The sequence below is a fragment of the Micromys minutus genome (genome assembly GCF_963924665.1).
Source record: "Micromys minutus genome assembly, chromosome: 2".
NCBI classification, from domain to species: Eukaryota; Metazoa; Chordata; class Mammalia; order Rodentia; family Muridae; genus Micromys; species Micromys minutus.
In genome coordinates, this window is record NC_137971.1 from 80657277 (window position 1) to 80677093 (window position 19817).

Below are 19817 nucleotides of genomic sequence, written 5' to 3' on the forward strand. Positions count from 1 at the left end.
TAATCTCGCTAATATCTCAGGTTTCTTATATGTACAGTGGAGTAGCAATGCCTTCTTTCAGGTGATTTTGGAAATTCACTTGGAAACGGAAAACTGTTCATCAGCTAAACTGTGCATGAGTGATAGAATTTGCTTCATAGTATCTGTCTTCTTTTCTTTATAAATTGATTTGTTTATTTATCTGTCGTGTGTGTGTGTGTGTGTGTGTGTGTGTGTGTGTGTGTGTGTGTGTTTAGTTAAGGGAGCACTTTGTGGTAGTCAGTTATCTCTTTCCAATGTGTGGATTCCAAGGATTGAACTTGGATGCTCAGGCTTGGTGGCAAGAACCTTTACTTACCGACCCATTTTTCTAGCCCTAGCTGTTTTTCCTTCTTACCATCAGTTCCACAGCATCAGGGCTAATGGGAATGACATTAGGTTCAGGGCTAGGACTTTGGAGAGTTTAGGGTATCTCCATCTTTTCAAATAAAAAGAGAAGAGTTTTGTCCCATTTTTGGCCTTAGCATAGTAACATCAGAACAGGATGATATTATATAGTGTGTGTAGGGCATTTTAAAATTGTGCAACACACACACAGGCGTACACGTGTACACACATATGCACTGACACACTACTGTTCCATCAAATCTTGTTTCGAGTGGGAGTCAGCAAGAGAAAGTGAAGTAAAACATTTTAGACAGAAAAAAATTGGCATCTGTTTGGGGTTGGGGAGATGGGTAGGTACTAAGACTGAAAAAGTTTAAACCGAGCTGTTCCAGCTTCCATTTGAACTAAGCACAAATGGAAAGGACAGAAGCTTGTTGATCACCATCATTTAGAGACGACGCATCGGAGGCATTCTTTACACCTTGGAATGGATATAGCCTAGTAATCGCAAACTTAGACTTAGCATGCAAGCTCTGCTACCTGTCCGAAGCCAAGCCTTCTTTAATTAAGCTCTGTGTTTGTTTCCTTGACCATAGTTTCTGCCTCAGAGGTGGATCAACTCTTGTGAGATGCCAGGCCAGATTTTGTCTTACTTCCCCGAGACCCTTGAGCTGTTCTGAAAATAGAAATGGAGCTCTCCATGCTACTTGAGTGTGCACAAAGACCCGTTTACGCTGGGGAGGACCCACTCACAGTGTCCAGCTGTCCTGTCAGTGCTTAGTCACCACATTGCTGCCCTGATAGCATTCCTGGGAGCCTCAGCTCTGGGGTCCTGTTGCCCTTAAGCCATTCTTTTTAATCAAGTATTGGCTGAGGGTCTGAGGAAATGGCTTCATGGGTAAAGCAATTGCTGAGCAAGTATGAGGACCTGAGTTCAGATCCTTAGCACCCATGTGAAAAGGAGACATGTGACCACACACCTCTGATCCCAACTCTGGGAGCAGAGGCATGTGAGTTCCACATGTGAGTTCCACACTGACTAGCTGCTCTGCACTAACCACTGAGCTCTGAGTTCAATGAGAGACCCTGTTTGAAACAATAAGGTAAAAGCAATAGAGAGAGCTATCCAACCTTGACTTCAGACCCCTGCAGAGACACTTGGGCACATACAAGTTGGTGGCTATACTAGCCAGCATACCATCTGTATAATATGTGACTTGGACACATTTCAGCTGAGTTTCAGGTGAGGGCAGAGAACAAATGTATGTGTGAAAACTGTTCCCTGGTCAGGAGTCAGGTTCTTACCTCCAACTGTCACAAAAGCTGGGGGAGGACCACAATATTCTCATTCTAGAATATACATTCTTTATCACAGAACACGAGGCGATGCAGTCTCCATTCTGCTTTCCTTACTGGAAGTTTCCACACTACTGAGCAACTTCTTCACCCACTGGGAGCACCTTACACCGCCAGTTCTGCTCTGGTTACTTGTGCTTCTCCAGGGCTTAGCATGGTGCCCGGCAGAGAAAGCATGCACTGCCCAGTGCGTAACTATGATACACCCAGGAAATTTGGCTCTTAATTACTCAAGTTACCAAATCCTTTTTTTAAATGGTCTCTCCTCTTTTAAATTTCTGCCATGAATTTAGAAATACTTACAACATACAAAGTGCCACATCGTGCTCCATAGCATGTTCAGACCACGTTGGCCCTCTGCACTCATGTAAGTTGTTCTGGTTGGTGTCCAGTTGATAATGCAGCTGTTATTTTTATAACCATCCTAAGTACATATTTGCACAACAGGCGGTGTCAACTCATCTTGGTGTTATTTGCCTGATACTTTCAATTACCAAGCTCCATTACCCAAGTCATTATTTGTGGTTAAGAGGGAGTGGTTCTGAGAGCGGCAACAAGAAGTTTCTTAAAGCGAGGATCAAATTGACCCTTTTAAGATGTCTTTAAATATATCTTGGCTTAACTGGCTTGGTGCACAGAGCAGCCCGGCTTACTTGCTTTCGCCAGTGTGCTGTTTAGAAAACAGGAAGCTGAATGAAACATGTCTGGGCTTCTTAGTATCTGGTATTTATTTACAACATTTTGTTACATTATTACAATGTTCATTGTTCTGCCTCTCTCCCCGTTCTTCCCAGTGAGGATAATTCAGGAGGGAAGCTGACTCTCTGACTCTAGGAAGCAGTTCTCTCCACCACTGGAGACCTTGTGAGAACTTTAGCTATTGTTTTTATCTTAAGAGGAGGGATCCAGACTTCAATTGCAGGAGCTCTGAAACTGAGCTTCATCATCCCGAATCCTCCAAGATGCCAGTCCGTGCCACACACCCATGGGCTCTCAGAAATGCTAACCAAATTCCTGTATCTTTATTTCATATTTAAAAGAAGAAAACGGCTCACCCAGTAATCTCTAAGTAAACTCAGGTCTAGTTTCCAATCCCAATCCACACTGAAAGAAATACTTCACAGCTTAAAAAATCTTACTCGTTGAAAAGATCTTCAATAGGATAAAACGCTTTACAATTATTACAAGTAATAAAACTTAAAAAGTTTCCTGAATTTTTTATAATTTTACTCCTGTGCAGTACACTTGCTTTTCATCCCAGTAGGACTCGAATTTTTACCAGGGAGAAAATACCTGGGGAGAATGCGTAAGAATAGATTCCTGAACCAGCCATGCTTCAGGACTGTGCAGCTGCTCTGTCTGAATGGGCCTAATGTAAAAAGAACTGCTGGGAAGCTCCCTAGTTGTTGTTTCGCCCATTCTACTCACACAAGACCCCATTTGCTGCCTTTTGTTTTCAAGTGATACACATACTCTCAAAACCACACAGACATGGGAAGATAAGGAAAGGTGACAGCTCTAAATAAACAAGGAGGGTGGGGATGTAGCTCGGTGGTACTTGCCTAGCAAGCACAAAGTAAGACAAATTGAAACAATGGGTATCATGACAATGGGTATTCCAAAGAGGAGCATGAGCTAAGAAAAGTGAAGGGACTGACAGCAAATGTTCGTGTTTATTGAATGAAGAAGTTACAAAATGTGTCCTAGTGCTCTTTTAAAACCACCTACAATGCCTGGTTTTGCTTTAGTGGCCTTTCTCCTTCATGTTGCTTTTATAAAGAGTGTGGAATTTATTTGTAGCGCAAAAGCTTTAGGGATCAATCTAGGAATCACACAGTAATTCTACAAATATTTCTTGAAATTGTGTCATCTCTGTAGTTTGATCTTGGTTTGCAGAAGGCCTTTTTGAATATATAGTGTGTTTTTCTAAACGCTCTGTTTTTTCCTGGTGAGTGCCGTTTCTGTGCCCACTATGTTCCTCCATCATAACTTAAATCGTTACTTCAGGAGAACAACACGGTGTTGGTGGTTGTGTAAACATGTCACACTTAGGCAATCCTAGGTCCCACAGCCTGGCAGAGGCCTACATTGTGCAATATCAGTTCCTTCTGTCCCAAGAAAGATCACCAATTCAGTTAGACTAGCTGGCCATAAGCCTTAAAGATCTGCCTGAATTTCTCCCACACTGGCACTGGGAGAACAGGTATGAGCCACTGTGATAGCTTTTCAACATCAAATGTGGCATAAGAATCCTTTTGATTACCTCCCTAACAAGCATTCAGTTCAGATTGGACATCTTTTATTTTGTTAGCAAATTATGCTATTGTTTTTAAAAACATTTATTTTGGACTTAACTAAAAATGAACATTTTTGTGATATCTACACAAAAACATTATTCTTTTGGCAAAAGAAAAGTTACCTCTTAATTAGTCCTTACCATATCATATTTGCTGTGTAATTTTGTCTTAAAAACATTAAACTAGTTGGTTTCCTCAGCAGTAGAGTGGAGTTTTAGGGTACGTCAGTGGCTATCACAAGGGGTCTGCATAGAAGGAACCCTCAAGGGCCTTTGTCTCTGAAGTCAAAACCACTTTCACCCTAATGTGTAGCTGTGTTTTCTGTAACCATCATACTGACAGTTGCATGGAAGCTGTACCAGAGTGTAAGCCTGGTGAAGTCACACCTTTTACCAAAAGTGATCTTAGGTGCCTGGGAGAAACAATAAAGAACTTCCTTAGGTCTCCATCCGAATCACCCATGTTTAATTATATACTTGAGTAAAAATGACTGATTTTATTAGTTCTACAGTACTGATTTAGTATTCTGAACTTGAAAGTAATACAGAGTAATAATTTGCATACCCAGTGTGGTAGGCATGGGCACACTTGGTGGAGCGTAGTCTTCTCCTGAAAGCACAGCCGAGAAGACACACAAGGGCTGTTTTGACTTGGCCCTTGGCAGACATATTTTCAAAAAATGATCAGTGAGTTCATTCATTTTAGGAAATGCATACATGTGTGTGCATGTACACGTGCACCTGCATACATGTAAACACTTCCAATACCACATTTGTGTGTTAGGCTTGTCATCAATTCTTTTGACAGTCAAAATTCACAGTGTATCTATATAGGTAAAATTTGCAGTACTTCATGTGATTATTAAAAACCGTAAATTGCAGGGAGATACCAGAGGGGAAACTGAGAAAGGGGATAACATTTGAAATGTAAGTAAAGAAAATATCCAATAAAAACATTAATTGCAAAAGCTAAGCCTTGTGGAATTCAGAAAAAATGGGTCCAGTCTCGTAAAACTATGAAAAAAAAAGTGGTTTTTTTTTTTTGTTTTTGTTTTTGTTTTTGGTTTTTTTTTGGTTAAGATTAATGTAGTTGAGGTTCATGTAGGAGGGTATATAGCTCTAGAACATGTATTAGATTTGCACAGATAATATTATAGATATCTTAATATCTCAATCTTTTATTTTGAAATGCAAAAGATTAGAGATTAGCATTGAGGAAGAAATGTTTTGAAGGTTTCAACACTACATATAACCTGTCAAGTCGGTGAATCAAGAAAGTGAAATCCTTCATACTCCAGGTCTTTAATGTGCAACGCTATAATCTCGTGTAAAGGTAAACAAAATTTTGTTTACAGGTTTTTAAAGCACTTTATGGACTTGCAGGGTTGGAAGGCCATTTAGTCTAACTGCCTAGTTGATGCTTGAACCTTCTTGCAAAATCAAACAGTAAAGAAAAGAAAGGAGGAATGTTAAAAAAGAAATGGGTGTGGCCTGGAGACAGAACTTTATGTAGGATTAAAAAAATGTAGCCTGAAAGCTTTTAAGATCTAATTACATGGGGAGGTGCCTGTGTTTTTATTTGCTGTTTACCTTTGATCTGTCGGCTATTTTTGGCAGAATGGGACAGGCCTTTTTTTTTTTTTTTGAGTTTTCCTGGCTTCTTTTTTTGATGTTCAGACACTGATCTGAAGTTGCTTAGTAACTCTGAGTTTCTTTTTCTTCTGAAAATCCCTAATATTAACACTTGGCTTTTGTTCCTAGACTAATAGCAAGTTATCATATATCTGATTTCTTCTGAATGTTTAAACAACAAACTGGATTTTAGAAGCTATTTTGCATTTGTTAGACAGATTACATATTAAAAAAAAACCCCAAATAACATCAATCTGTAGAAAATGTACTTTCTAAAAATTACATACACACACACATATACTTGATTTTCACATATGTACATATAGGTATTTGGTTTTTCTATAAATTTGTTTTTAGTATACACATTGTTTTTTGTTAAGAAATATATGGTGTTAACATTATATTAGTAAATTTAAGATTTACACCCTAATTTTAAATAGTTACAAAGTAGTGTTTTTGCGACATAATTAACTTATTCAACTACTTGTTTGTTTTTGATTTTAGACTATTATAGATGTAATAGAGTAAGCACAAACATTTGATGTGCCCTATCTTTTCATGTGTTTGTGACTGGTTCTTTTGGAATAATTGTTAGACAGTTTGAAGGATATAGACATTTAGTACTTTAACCATTAAATTTCTGTTCAGAACGATACCATGATTTATAGTCCAGTTCATAACACATGAACATTCCTATTTATCCACCCCTCACCATTTGAACCAGTTTATAAAACATTTTGCTGGTATTTTAGGTAAATATTTTACTCTTATCTCTCTGATTATAAGCTTAGTATTTTATGTTATTAACTGTTTTATATTGTTGGACATTAGTATTTCTTCACTGTGACCTTTTCTTTTAAAATTCCACGATATTTTATATTGAGATATACTGAGACATTTTAAAAATTTAACTAAGTATTGTGAAGGGTTGACAAACGGAAGGTAGAGAGCTGGTTGTCACTATGTTGAATGTAAAAGTCTATGACAGAAATCTTTTGAGAGGTAAGACTTAAAAAAATACCTTTCTGTGCTTTAAAGCTCCAGGGAAATCCCTGACTACAGTCACCATTGCTGAGTGACTGGGTGAGCAGAGGTTTGGATAAGCTGTGGGCAGGGTGCTCTGGGGATTCCTTTGACGGAATAGACTGGGATTTTCTCTGGCATTTTCTTCAGATTGTCTCCCTTTTCTGCTGTCCTCAGGACCCAAGTGGGCACTTGTGCTTTTGGAAGTATCTTTTCTAGCTAGCTTCTAGAATATGTGGTGCATGCAGGCTGACACTCTGAGCCTGTCCTGACATGTTGCTTCTTTATTCCTGTTTTCTATGTTTGAGGCAGTAAAGTAATTTTTTGTTGTTTATGAACTATGTGATGTGAGGCATATATACCCTCTTCCAATTGTTTGCTCTGGAATTTACCATAGTTTAAGTTGATTGACAGTCTGACTGAGAGATGCCTGTACACACATGTAGCAGGACAGCACTGATTTCACAGAGGGGATATAGGGAATTTCCTGAAGTGTTAGAATATACATTTCTGACCAAAATGTCCTGAATATGGTTTGTTCCAAGATTTAAAAAATTTCAGAGTTACAGTTAGAGTTTATAGAAAAACCAAATACCTATATATACATATATGAAAAAACTGTCTGTCTGTCTGTATGCACATTTTACAAAGTACAATTTCACACGATTTTCACAGTAGGTAGTGGGCTCCAATTAATTCCTGACTAGCTCAATGATTGAAAAAGTTCAATTCCTGTTAGGTTTGGTATTTTCTAGTTGCTTTTCTCATGCCCCCCACTGTTCACATGTTAGTGAAGGCCAGGATGTGTCCTGTATCATAACCACAGTTCATGCCTGCAAAGGAGTAGTCACCAAAACAAACAAACAAACAACCAAAAAAAAAAAAAAAAGACCAAAAAAAACCCCAAAAAATCAAAAAAGATAGGATATTTTCAAAAGAGAAATTGCATATTTTCAGAAAAATCCTTTTCAATGTCTAGCATTTTTTTCTGTAGATTTCTTTCTTGAGAAACTTAATTTTTTCCCTGAGAACCCAGAGCCTCAGACACACTAAGCCAATGATCTTTCACTGAGCTCTTAGTGTTGATGCTGAAGTCTCATTTGAATGAACTCTGTAGGCCAAGCTGCCTTTGAGGCTGCAGTCCTCCTGTTTCAGCTGCTCCAGTAGCTGGGATCCAGGCCTTTGCCATTGGGGTTGGATCTATGTAATATCTTCATAAAGAAGCAAAAGGATCAGATAAGAAAATAATCCCTGCCCCCAAAGACACCACTATCTGTTGCTTTGAGGTACTTCATGTTGAGTGTATAGACAGAGCTGCTGTATTCCAGGGAGTACTACCCTCCTAGATCTTACAATGCCTGATGTCTGAAGCAGAGAAGGGTAAAATACCGACGCCGAGTGATAATGCTGTGTTCCTGGCCAGTCTCTGCTATCTCTTTCCTCCCTGCAAGTCAGATCATATAGCTGCCATGCACCGGAGAGGAGAGTCGTAGGGCCTGAGGCAGCACGTTCTATAGACAAATGGTATGAGGCAACTCAGAGATGCTTTAATTCAGTGGCTCTCAGCCTTTCTAATGTGTGACCCTTTAATACAGTTCCCCGAGTGGTGGTGAGCCCAACCATAAAGTTATTTTTGTTGCTACCTCATACTACCTCATAACGGTAATTTATGATGTTATGAACAGAATGTAAATATCTGCTATGGAACCCTGATTGTTTGACCCCCAGAGTTGTGACCCACTGGTTGAGCAAACACTGCTCTAACCAGATCCTCTTCTGCTCAAATGCCAGACCCTCACTGTCCATATGTTCTTACTAGAGACTAGAATAGATTGCCGCTATCCCTTGGGTCAAAGTGTATTTTAGGTGCTGTGGAAGGGCAGAATGAGATATTTACTGTGTTTTCTCTCTTACTTCCATATGCATATCCCTAATCTATTCTGATTGTTTGTAGTGGTTGTGAAACAGGGTTTAGTGGTTTCTACAACAATATTTTGAATGAATTTTATTTAACCTAATTAGTTCTAATTTTGTATTTGCTCTCTATATTTTTAAAGATGCAGAATGAGTCAAACTCATCCCTAGAGTCCAGCAAAGTTTCTGAGCTAAATTAGTAACTTAAGTCTCGTCCTCACTTTCATTTGAACACTACCCATCAGCGTCTTCACATTCTGGGAAGAATACAGCCTCTGTAACAAAGTCCCTTTGTTTTCATGGAACCAAAATGCCTTTATTTAGGCCAAACAATAAAAACAAACGACCTAACTGCTTTCTAATGCGTGGGGGCTCCGGAGGGAGAAAACCACGGAGATTTAGAGGCATAAGTGACTCTCTGTGCTAGTGTAGTTTTTATAAAGCCAGCTCTGCATGTTTGAACTCCATCTGCTACTTCAGTGTAACGGAAGTGTGTGCAAGCATAAGAATGCTGGCCAGAGCTGTGGGCCATGCAGGATGCACAGGACACAGCCTCAGAAGCCAGCAGTCCAGCCCCTGTGGAGAGCCAATGCTGCCTTTTCCTTATTCATTCCACCCGTATGACATTTCTGTGGTACACATTCAGCGTAATCCTGACTAAGTGAATCCTTCTAACCTGCAGGATAAGTTTTCAAAATGTAGCTTGCAAGTTTCCTTTCTCCCTTTGGAAAAAAAAATTCCCCTTAGCTTTCACTCCTATTTTTAAACATCCCTGCTACTGCTGATAGTTTTTAGAAAAGGCCACTGTGGATGGAGAGGTTGTGTTTTTAGATGTAGAACACAGAAATAATTGTTGCTTTTGGCACAAAAGTCTGGGCAAAAGTTCTTAGAGTAGGTGAGTATGCTGACTGTCTGAAATGTTACTGTTCTTGTCAGCATGTACGTGTCTTCAATAAAGCAATCAACACAGTCTACTTACGGCTTCCATTTCATTTTGTATCCATTTTTAGGTCACTTTCATGAATTCAAAGGCGATTTACCAGTGACTTCTGGGTGCTGGGGTGATCCTCGTGTATAATTGTGAGTATTGATCCAGTCATTACTTTTCTCATTATATAAAGGAAAAGTCACAGTTTACAAATAAATTTACCCATATGCAAATTCTGCTTAGCCTTCTAATAACTGTTTAGTAAATATTATTAGTTTTTCACAAGTGTTTATTTTGGGATCAAGAGTATAGAAAGTGTCAGCTGTTGTAAAAAGCCTGTTTGTTGTGATTCTCTGTAAAACAGCACATTGCAGGTCCACCACCGTTAGCCTAAACAATAAACTTATTTTGGGAAATAACTCCACTGTAGAAACAGGCCTCCTTAAAAATTCCCCTGTATCCACAGATGAATATTTTACCCTGATAAGTTTGTACGTCTTCTGGTTATCTGGACTTGAAAAGTGTTGTGTGCCTGTGCTCAGAAGCGAGATAAGGCAGATTTCAAAGAGCAGTCTATGCAGGCAGATTGCGTGCTAAGGAGCCACATTCACTGGAGAACGTAATATGGACATCAAAATGGTGTCATTCTCTGTCTCCCCCCCCTCCCAAGTATTTTTATACTTTCAAACTATATTTTGGAGGAACAAAACCTTTTTTTGAATGAAAAAGGTAAATTTTAAGGAAAATATTGAATACTATCAAAGAGTAATTAAAATAATTTATTGACACCTATTTGTTATACAGATGACGCCATAAATACACGGTAGCTATTAAAACATGTCTGCATAAACCTACTTTTTAAGCAACCAGAGTTTGTTTCCGTGTTTCTACTGTTGCAAACCATTGGTGTTTAAGGGTGTCTCTTTTATAGCTGACAATAGTAAAAATATAAGAAATACTTTTTTTTTTGTTGTTGTAAAGAATATACCTTTGAGGAAAGTATTTGAAGAAATGTCAAAAATTAGAGTTTAATCAGAAAGCACTGAAAATTTATCTAAAATCAGCCTTATCTGTCAGTGGAACTGTTGATCAGGACAAGTATTTTGAACTACCCAAAAAATAGATATGAATATTAAATGTAGTATTTTCTACTGGTTTAAGAATACATGAACTGGGGCTGGAGAGATGCTCAGTGGTTGAGAACACTGACTGCTCTTGCAGAGGACCCAGGTTTAGTTCTCAGCACCACATAGTGGTTTACAACCACCTGAAACTCCAATTCCAGAGAATTTCTACACTCTCTTCGGCCTCCATGGGGCATTGGACTCAGATGGTGCACACAGACAGGCAAACATTCATGCACATTAAATAAAAAATATCTTTAGAAAATAATAAAATTGTTCTCTAATGGAGTTATCAACTTTTGTCTAGAGATCTGAGGTAACCCTGAAAGCACAGGCTTGTATAAACGTCATGCCTTATTTGGATTTCATGCAGGATTTGAATTAGAACAGGGAGCAGTGATGAGGATTAGGAGGGGCAGAGAAGGACGCCAAGCATCTCTTCGGGATGGCTGGAAAGAGGGGCTCTAGGTAGCAAGGGGGGATTGTGAGGCGCTGAGCTGACTGGTGGAACCCAAGGCAAGGGAAAGGATTTGGAGCTGGCCATTCTCTGCTCTGCCCTTTCTTTCGACCCCTTTCTCCTTTCCTTCCCAGCATTTTGTTCTTTCTAGCAAGTTCTTGGAGTGACACAATTGCCATAATCTCATCCAAATGTGATTTCTCATCGCACCAAGGCTTCTTTCCTAAATTCTTCACTTCTTATCAAGACACACAGGTGCTACCTTTAAAAGTGGGTGGCTTAAGGGTCAAAGATCAAGGGGTGGGGGCATTGGAAGGGGACACGGTTCACACAGCTTTTCTGCCATTATTTTATAGTTTAACTTCAAACACCTCAAACCCTTCTGGTCAGATCCTGTCTGGTCACGGGGATGAAAGCCACCCTCGTCAAATTGCCTCATGTAATCATTTTCCGGTCCTGAGGAAATTCTAGGTTAGGGCATGGGCCAGAGATTCCAGCGCTGGTAAAGCTGTTTAGGCTGTAGGACTGTGGGAAGAGATGTGGCAGGAAGCTGGGACTGCTCGGCTGTGTCTTCCAGTTGTTGCGGAGCTGGTCGCCACTCACCCTGAGTGACAAGGCAGCTTCAGTGATAGGGATATGCTCACTTAGTCAGGCCAGCAAACAGGGGCAGTGGATGGGTCAGTGCCAGAGGCTTTATGAACCTGCCCCGAAACTGCCGATTGCTACATGGTCTAAGGCAGAAAACTGTAGCTCACAGCTACATGGAAGTCTGAGAGATAAGGACAGTGGGATATGATTTTGCACATTGATAATGAAGAGGCCACACCAAGGGTGTGTGAGGACTGATCGGAATCTGTCTGCTCACATCTGCCAGTCTGGTCAGAGGAGGCTAACGCTGAAGCTGACTGACTGTGACTTCTGACGCCATGTCTGATGCCAGTATTCTCTCTTCTTTTTTCTCTCTTGGTAAAGAATAAAATGACATATTTTTACCAAAGTTGCCATTGGGTAGGAAGATCTTGATCTGTATGCTGCATGTCATATTTAATTTTTATCTTTAATGAAATATAATTATGTAATCCTTTCCATTAAGTGTTATTATGATAGTAAATGATTGTTTAAATAAATCAACAAATAATGAAACCCAAAGATGGTTCAATAGATAATTTGCTTTTCTAATCTTCCCAAACTACTCAGCAATTTGAAATAGATTCCCACATAGAAAATGCTGCTTCCTCATGATCTTAATAACAGTAAGCCTTTCCCTAAGGCCACCAAGTATTTTATTGTCTGGCACATGCACACACGCACACGCACACATGAGGGGGGTTGGGTGGAGAGTATTGATTAACTAAAGGCCTGAGGAGGCAGTAATACAGCTTAGGTTGGCGTGACCCTATTTTACAGATATGAAGCTGGATGAATTTTGTGAGATGAGATGGTTTATGTCAGCACAGCAGGATGCCCCCTGACCTCCAGTGTACTCCAGTCTCCGACACAGCATCGTGCTGTCCTGAGAGACAACTTTCATGTTCTTTCTCTTGGTTTTGCCGCTGTCTTGAACCTCAGTTGTGTGCTGTGTCAGGGGAGCAGAGGCCCAGTCCCTTTCCCCACTCACGTCTCCATCTGTGGAGTGTTGGCACCTCCTTGCCTTTTCCTACACTTCTGTTTCAGACTACAAGTCAGACTTCTGCTGGAAGTTTTGGAATTACATAGATTTTTTTTTTGGGAGGGACACATGGAGTCATTTATTCACACCTTTGTGGTATTATTATTATTGTTGCTATTAGTTTTTAATGAAAAGAAATCTGTGGCAAACTGAGCATAGCCCAGACCAAGGCTCCCTCAGGGAAAACATCTGTGAATTTAAGGGAAAGTAGGTCTAAATGCATTATCTTTAAAAAATATTATTCCAGTCTAATCTTGACATAGAGCAGGTAAATAAAAAAGATGAGCTGTGAAAATCCACAAATAGGGCTTGAATGCCATTTTCCATGACAACGGGAGCTGCCCCACGAAAGCATTAGTGCTGGGAATGTAAGGAATTTAGAATTGTGCCTTCTCAGTTTTACAGTTGTGTGCTCATGTTAATTAGAGATATACTGACATTTGAAGTATCTACATTAATGCACAGACCTACTATACATTTGTGAACCAAGGCCAGAAATCTACTTTAATTGAAAGGAGCTGCTAATCTGACTGCATATCCATTACCCGCAAGCTTTTAAGTTTTACACAGCGCTGTCCATGCACTCTGCTCTTTATATGCTCTCTGCTGCCTATTTCTAATTTACTCCCGAAAGGCCAGCCGGCTCTGTTTTTACATCCCAGACTGCTGTTTTGGAGTTGTATCATCAGTGGGATTTTTCAGGAAAAAAAATGTGGTTAATCGTGTTTCTTTTCCCTGACTCCCTAAATGTTTCGTTTTCCTCTAGAATGGCCTACACTGAAGTCAGGTAGGACTTAGGTCTATGGAGCTGGCTCCAGTGCCTGGGTGGAAGTTACTTGTCAGACACACCCTGAAGTTTTAGGGAGAAAGCCCAGTTGTGCAGAGCATCCTGGTTTTCCTGGTGGAGCTGGGGTTCTGCCGTTTGCTTGCCAGATCACAACTCTTCCTTTCTGCCTTGTACCTCGATTCCTTCTTGAGGTCAGATTTTAGAGAGTTTGCTTTGTGGAGCTTACATGTAAAGTAAGACCTTCAAACTATTTTATGACCTTGTATTTAAAAATATTTTAATGATTTGTTTTTTAATTTTATGCACATTAATGTTTTGCCAGCACGTACGTCTGTGTGAGGGTGTCGGATCCCCTGACTCTAGAGCTATAGATAGATGTGAGCTGCCAGATTGGTGCTGGGAATTGAATGTGGTGCTCAGAAAGAGCAGCCAGAACTGCTCACCAGAGTCATCTCCAGCCCGAGCTTGTACTTCTCAAGATATGCATGTCAGAGTTTTTAACCCAACTGTTTTGTTCTTGTTGTCTAGTGAAACTCCTCACTTACTTTTTGGAGCAATCCGTGAGTATTACACAAGACCAGTTAGAAGGTTTCTTTTTGCTGCACCAGAACACACTGCCCCAAAGGGCTGTTAGGACTCAGGACTTGTTCCATTAACTTATTCTACAGGCACATTCAGACCCAAGACCTGGGAGCATTAAAACTTACTCAGAGCTGTTCGTGTCATTATGGCCTCTTTTCCCTCCTTACGACTTGTGCCTGCGCAGCACCCCTGGTCTTTCCTCTTTCATGTTGCTTGCTACTCCGTGTGCCATCACAGCTCACTTGGTAATTTCAAGTTAATTGCTCAATTATCAATGATAGTCACAGAGGACTTGAAACACACGCAGCGGAAGATCTTTAAAATTTCAAAATTAGTCGGTGTGTCATAATCTTAAATGTGAGGCATGCCAATATCTTCAGACGTAAAACACACAGCCTGAGCCAAGCATTTCAGAGAAGGCCAAAACCCACTCTTAAAACCGCAGCTTTTGTCTGGCACCAAAGTGTTTCATCTTCGCTGATTTCAAACAGTAGGTCTAAATTTGCTCTTGGTTTTTCTCTTCAGCACCAGTGGATTAGGGCGGTACATAGGTTTGATCTTGGTTACTCTTCAGCTTCAGCAGATTGGGGTGGTTCATAGAAGAGAAGGGAAAGAGAACTGCACAGATTTTTGTTGGCGTGCTGGAGGAGAAAGGCATAATCACACATTCCCTGTGAAGTAGGCTTGGTGCACTGTGGGACTACGTTGGTGCCAGTGCAGGAAGCTTCTGAAGGGGGCAGGACAGTGCTGTAGTGGTGTTTGTGCACCAGCTGGGAGGCTGTAATCAAAGGAACACATGCAAGCATTATCTTTCGCTGCTGAAAACACAGCCCTAAGAGCAGTGACTCTGAGGACTCATTGAATCCTACCTAGCATCACTCCAATGCTTCCAAGAGAACTCACACATCACAACACCAGACCTATTGTAATGCTTTTGGCAACTAAGCAAAATATTATTACAATTTTTTCTTTATCATCCAGTTTATCGTTTTCTCTAAACGAATATCACACCAACAGCTCTATTTTTCGATGCTATAATAGTCCTTCCATATTTCTGTAGGACTGTGATAAAGCTGGATTTACTGGCTGCATTTGAAGGTATGGTGAGCCATACAAGGGTCAGTGCTGATGTGGTCAGCGCCCACTGGAGAAAGGAGGGTGGAGGCCTAGAGAGACTACTGCGTGCTGCTCCGAGATGGTTTTACCCAAAAAAGAGAGACTGTAACATTGCCCTGTAGTTTTTCATTACAGTGATTCTTAATGAAAGGACCAAATGCATATGGAGAAGGATAAATTCAGCACTGCCTCAGCTGGGTTGTGTTCTCAACACAGATGAGGGAGTGCCAACAAACTCTAATACATAGCTAACCACAGGATGTGACAGACAGGCCGCCCATAATTTAGCAAAAAAGTCATTGATTACTGCAAGTATTTTAGTAATTATCCAGTTTAGGAAGACTGAGAAATCAAAGACATCTATTTTGTTGCATTTTTTCTCTGCATTATTCAGCTAGGTTTTATCTAAGCAGGTTGGTATGTTATTTTGCATGTTGGCATAAGGATAATCGTTTCACTATTTTTTTGCCAGTTCCAAAGCATCACAATGTGAGTTAGGTGTTGCCTGAGAGGAAAAACATGGCCTGCAGTCTCTCTCCCCTTCAGTGGATCGCTCACACACTTCTTGCTGGGAGTTTTTCAAAGGCATGAGTTAATTATGGTGAGGAAGATACATTTCTAAAACCTCACTTCATACAGAAGACTGGCAAAGAGACTTACCATTAATGTTTTATCAGTTAAAAAGGCGGTCCCCACGATGTGTGCTCACTAAGGGCTCAGTGTTTAGAAGCGAAGGGAAGTATTTACACCTGAGTGATTAAAGCTTAAATATTACTAAAGTTTCTGTGGGTGGAGTTTTCTCTGGACAGAGTTTTTGCTTTTCCTTCTCAGCTCAGCTTCCTCCAGTCAGAAGTGAATGGACCAGCAGCACCAAGCTTTCCATTTCCTGGCTCTTTTAGGGCTTTGGAGCTCACGACCATAGCACAAGGCATGTTTGCCACAAGTTGTTGTTTCCCTGTGTAGGCCTTGCTTTATGAACAACTGAGCAGCAGTAAAGAAATCCAGTCTCTGCCGTTACCGCTACCTGAACCCAACAGAATACAATTTGACTTTTTTCATCTGGGGCTGGCTGATAAGAAGCCCATGGCTTGGTTTTAATGACTGTCACAATTGTTCCAGTTTCATTGAACTAAGTAATGAAGAAATTTAGATATATTATTCATCATGGGAATACTATTGTCTTTTATGTGTATCATTACATCACAAGTTAGAATGGACCTCTGTTAAAATATGTGCCTAAGTTCATATTCCCTGAAGACTGACAGCTCCAAGGGAAGGGAACATTCTGGAATTTCTCTTAGTAATGGCACTGTGTGAACTCACTGACTGTGTTGATTCTATGACTAATTAAGTGTTTTTTTCCATGAACCTAGAGTTGTAGGGCAGACAGCTAAAAGGAAACATCTGGGGACACTGAGAAACCTAAGCATAATATGGGGCAGACAAGAGGAGTATTAAAGGACCCAGAGCCTTGGAGAAGGTGATATGGCTGAAGAGGTGGGGCAGCATCTGTACCTCCAAACATCATGAGTAACTGGGAAAGCAGACAGCCAGAGACGTGTGGACAAGAGACATCTGAAATAGGAAGCTTTGTGTAGGCCACAAAATGGATTTTAGGACTGTTTTTCAAGACTTGGAAATACTTGTTGGAATTGAGCAACAGTTATTTAAAAGGATTTCTACAGTTTCTTCTGATTTATTGCAAGTGTATTTATTTTAATTCAGTGTTTTTTAAAAGTACAACTTAAGACATTTCAGGAGCTGTAGATTCTGTAGAAAAATTTTTACTGCAGAATAATTTTACTTTTTCTGGCTAAAGATTCATATAGGTACATATGATAAAACTCACCCATATAGCTCATGTTAACATTTTATGGGTGAACTCTACAAAAGTTCCTTACTAGGTCAGCATTCCCAGAGAGAGAGTTGCACCCTATGCATATTGCAGTGATTTTACCATCCTGCAGGTATGGACCGGTCTAGACAGCCATCAAGAGATAGAAAATTAAAGATGATGTTGAGCATATATGTAAGAGTACTATTCAGCCTGAACAAAAAAAATATGATGTGATTTGCAGAAAAATGCACGAAATTAGAGATTGTCATGGTAGCTAAAATAAGCCCAGCACAGAAAGACAAGTATGACATGCGTTCCCTCTTAGCTCTCACATTTTAAGAAAGTGTGGAGTCTGCATGTGGGGGAAACATGTATTTAATTCTGGGCTTTTGAAAGCTAGCGGAGCCGATCCTCTCATGCAAGCCACGGTGTGGTGGATCTGCCTTCTGCTCTCTCCCTTCTCTTCCTCCCCTTCATCTTCTTCCATTTCCCTGCCCCTTCTTTGTTTCACTGATGGTGGCTTTGCTTTTAGTCTGAACTGTGTGGTAAGTTGAAGATGACAGTTGGCACTTGTCCCTTAAGTTCTGTGCAGTGCCACTGTTCTGATGAGGGTTACAGACCTCCTTTAAGGCAGCCATGTTCGCTACTGTCATTCTTTTCTGTTCCGTTTTTTTCAAGACAGTTTCTCCGTGTAGTCCCGGTCATCCTGGAACTAGCTCTGTAGAGCGAGCTGATCTTCAACTCACAGAGATCTTTCTGCCTCTGCCTCCCAAGTGCTGGGATTAAAATTTTCTAGCACTCTGGGAAACAAAGAACAATCAGTTCTTTGTTTAAAAAATATAAACTAAGGTCCCTCTAGACCAGTGGTTCTCAACCTCTCAGTGCTGTGAGCCTTTAAGACAGTTCCTGATGCTCTGCTGACCCCCAACCATAACATTACTCTTATTGCTACTTCATAATCACAATTTAACTACTTTTATGAATTGCAATGTAAAATTTTTTTGAGATAAAGGGTTGCCAAAGAATTCCTGACCCACAGGTTGAAAAGTACTGCTCTGGTTCATCCTGTGCAACTACAGAAACTATTGGAATTAGTTTATTATTAGGATGTAATGAAGGTGGGATATTTGGGAGGAAATCATCTTTATTGTGTCAGAAGATTACTAAGCCAGAATGAAGGCTTGTCAAGCGTTAAGGCTTATTGAACATTTGCTGAGAACAGGATAGAGGAACAAGCATCTTTTTAAAAGGTTTTGGAAGGTCTTCACCAGTGAGCTTGCTGGTTTTCACTGTATGCCTGCCAGTCATGGACGTCCCCAGCTGTGTCTCTTGGGTATTTTTTTTTCTTTCAGAGAATGAATCAGACTCAGTTCTTGACACTGCTATTTCTTAGGAACAAATCCACTTATACATAAATTAGGTAAATGTTCTAGTACCAAAAGGGTTGAGTTTATAGGTGATATTAAGAGTAGTACTTAAGTAATGAAAGCTATACAGTTGGAAGAAAGCTGTGGCTTGGTTAAGGCCATGCATACTGATTGAACAATGAGTTCACAACAATCCGAAATTCCTCAAGGGAGTTTCCTTGGTGATAGCAGTTAACACTAGTACTCTACACTTCCCCAGCAGTCAGGATGCATCTGTGGCTCTTACTGTGTAGGTGAGCTTTCAGAGATGTATGGCTCTTACTGAGTAGGTGAGCTTTCAGAGATGGTGCAAGATAGGCACTCTTTCCAGTTGTGACTTTGTATGCTAGTTGGTTTATGTTTCATTTTCTTGTTTCCCATGGTAGCATTTAAAATGCCAGGGATGTGTCATGTATAATGTCTCTTTCCTCCCCCAGATTAAAAGTTCTGTCAGGGTAGATACCATGACTAATATTTAAGCCTGCATATAGCTTCTAGCACAATTCCTGATTTATAAGAAGTTCCCCCTAAATAGTTATTGAAAGAGTGAATAAACAGTAAGTAAGTAAGTAAATGAAAGAACAGTAAGTAAATAAAGGAGAAAAGACAGGTGGGAATGTAGGGAAGTAAAAGACAGAGCTAGGACCTAAAACTGATGCTCAAGAGGGCTGGACATCGTTCAGACAGGCCTGGGTATGTCCCATTGTGTATACCTAACTCAGAGCAGCTAGAATATTTGGTCTCTGCTCTGTTCCATCTTAGCTTGAGATCCAATGCCATCTCATCTTTTTAAAGCCCATTGAAACTCTGCTATCTTTTTTTCTTTTATTGGATATTTTCTTTATTTACATTTCAAATGTTATCCCCTTTCCCAGTTTCCTCTCTGGAAATTCCCTATCCCATCGCCCCTCCTCCTGCCTTTATGAGGGTGCTCCCCCACCCACCCACCTACTCACTCCATCCTGGCATTTCCCTACACTGGGACATAGAGCCTTCACAGGACCAAGAAACTCTCCTTCCATTGTTACCCAGAGTGCCATACTCTGCTACATATTTGCCTGGAGCCATGGGTCACTCCATGTGTATTCTTTGGTAGGTCGTTTAGTCCCTAGGAGCTGGGGGGGGGGGTGCTGTTGATTGATATTGGTGCAAACCCTTCAGCTCTTTCTCTCCTTTCTCTAACTCCTCAATTGGAGACCCCGTTCTCAGTCCAATGACTGACTGCGAGCATCAGCCTCTGTTTTTGCCCAGGCTCTGGCAGAAGCTCTCAGGAGACAGCTCTATCAGGCTCATATCAGCAAGCACTAATTGGCATCCACAATAA

The 19817-nt window shown here is 40.4% G+C and overlaps 1 protein-coding gene across 8 annotated transcripts in view; it reads left to right on the top strand.

The window, feature by feature from the left end:
• SOX6 (SRY-box transcription factor 6) overlaps positions 1-19817 on the top strand; it is a 528984-nt gene that overhangs the window by 83796 nt on the left and 425371 nt on the right. For all 8 annotated transcript variants that reach the window (XM_080912300.1, XM_080912306.1, XM_080912305.1 and 5 more), the window contains exon 2: positions 9598-9667. The gene's annotated coding sequence lies outside the window, so the exon portion shown is untranslated. The remainder of the gene's footprint in view (positions 1-9597; positions 9668-19817) is intronic.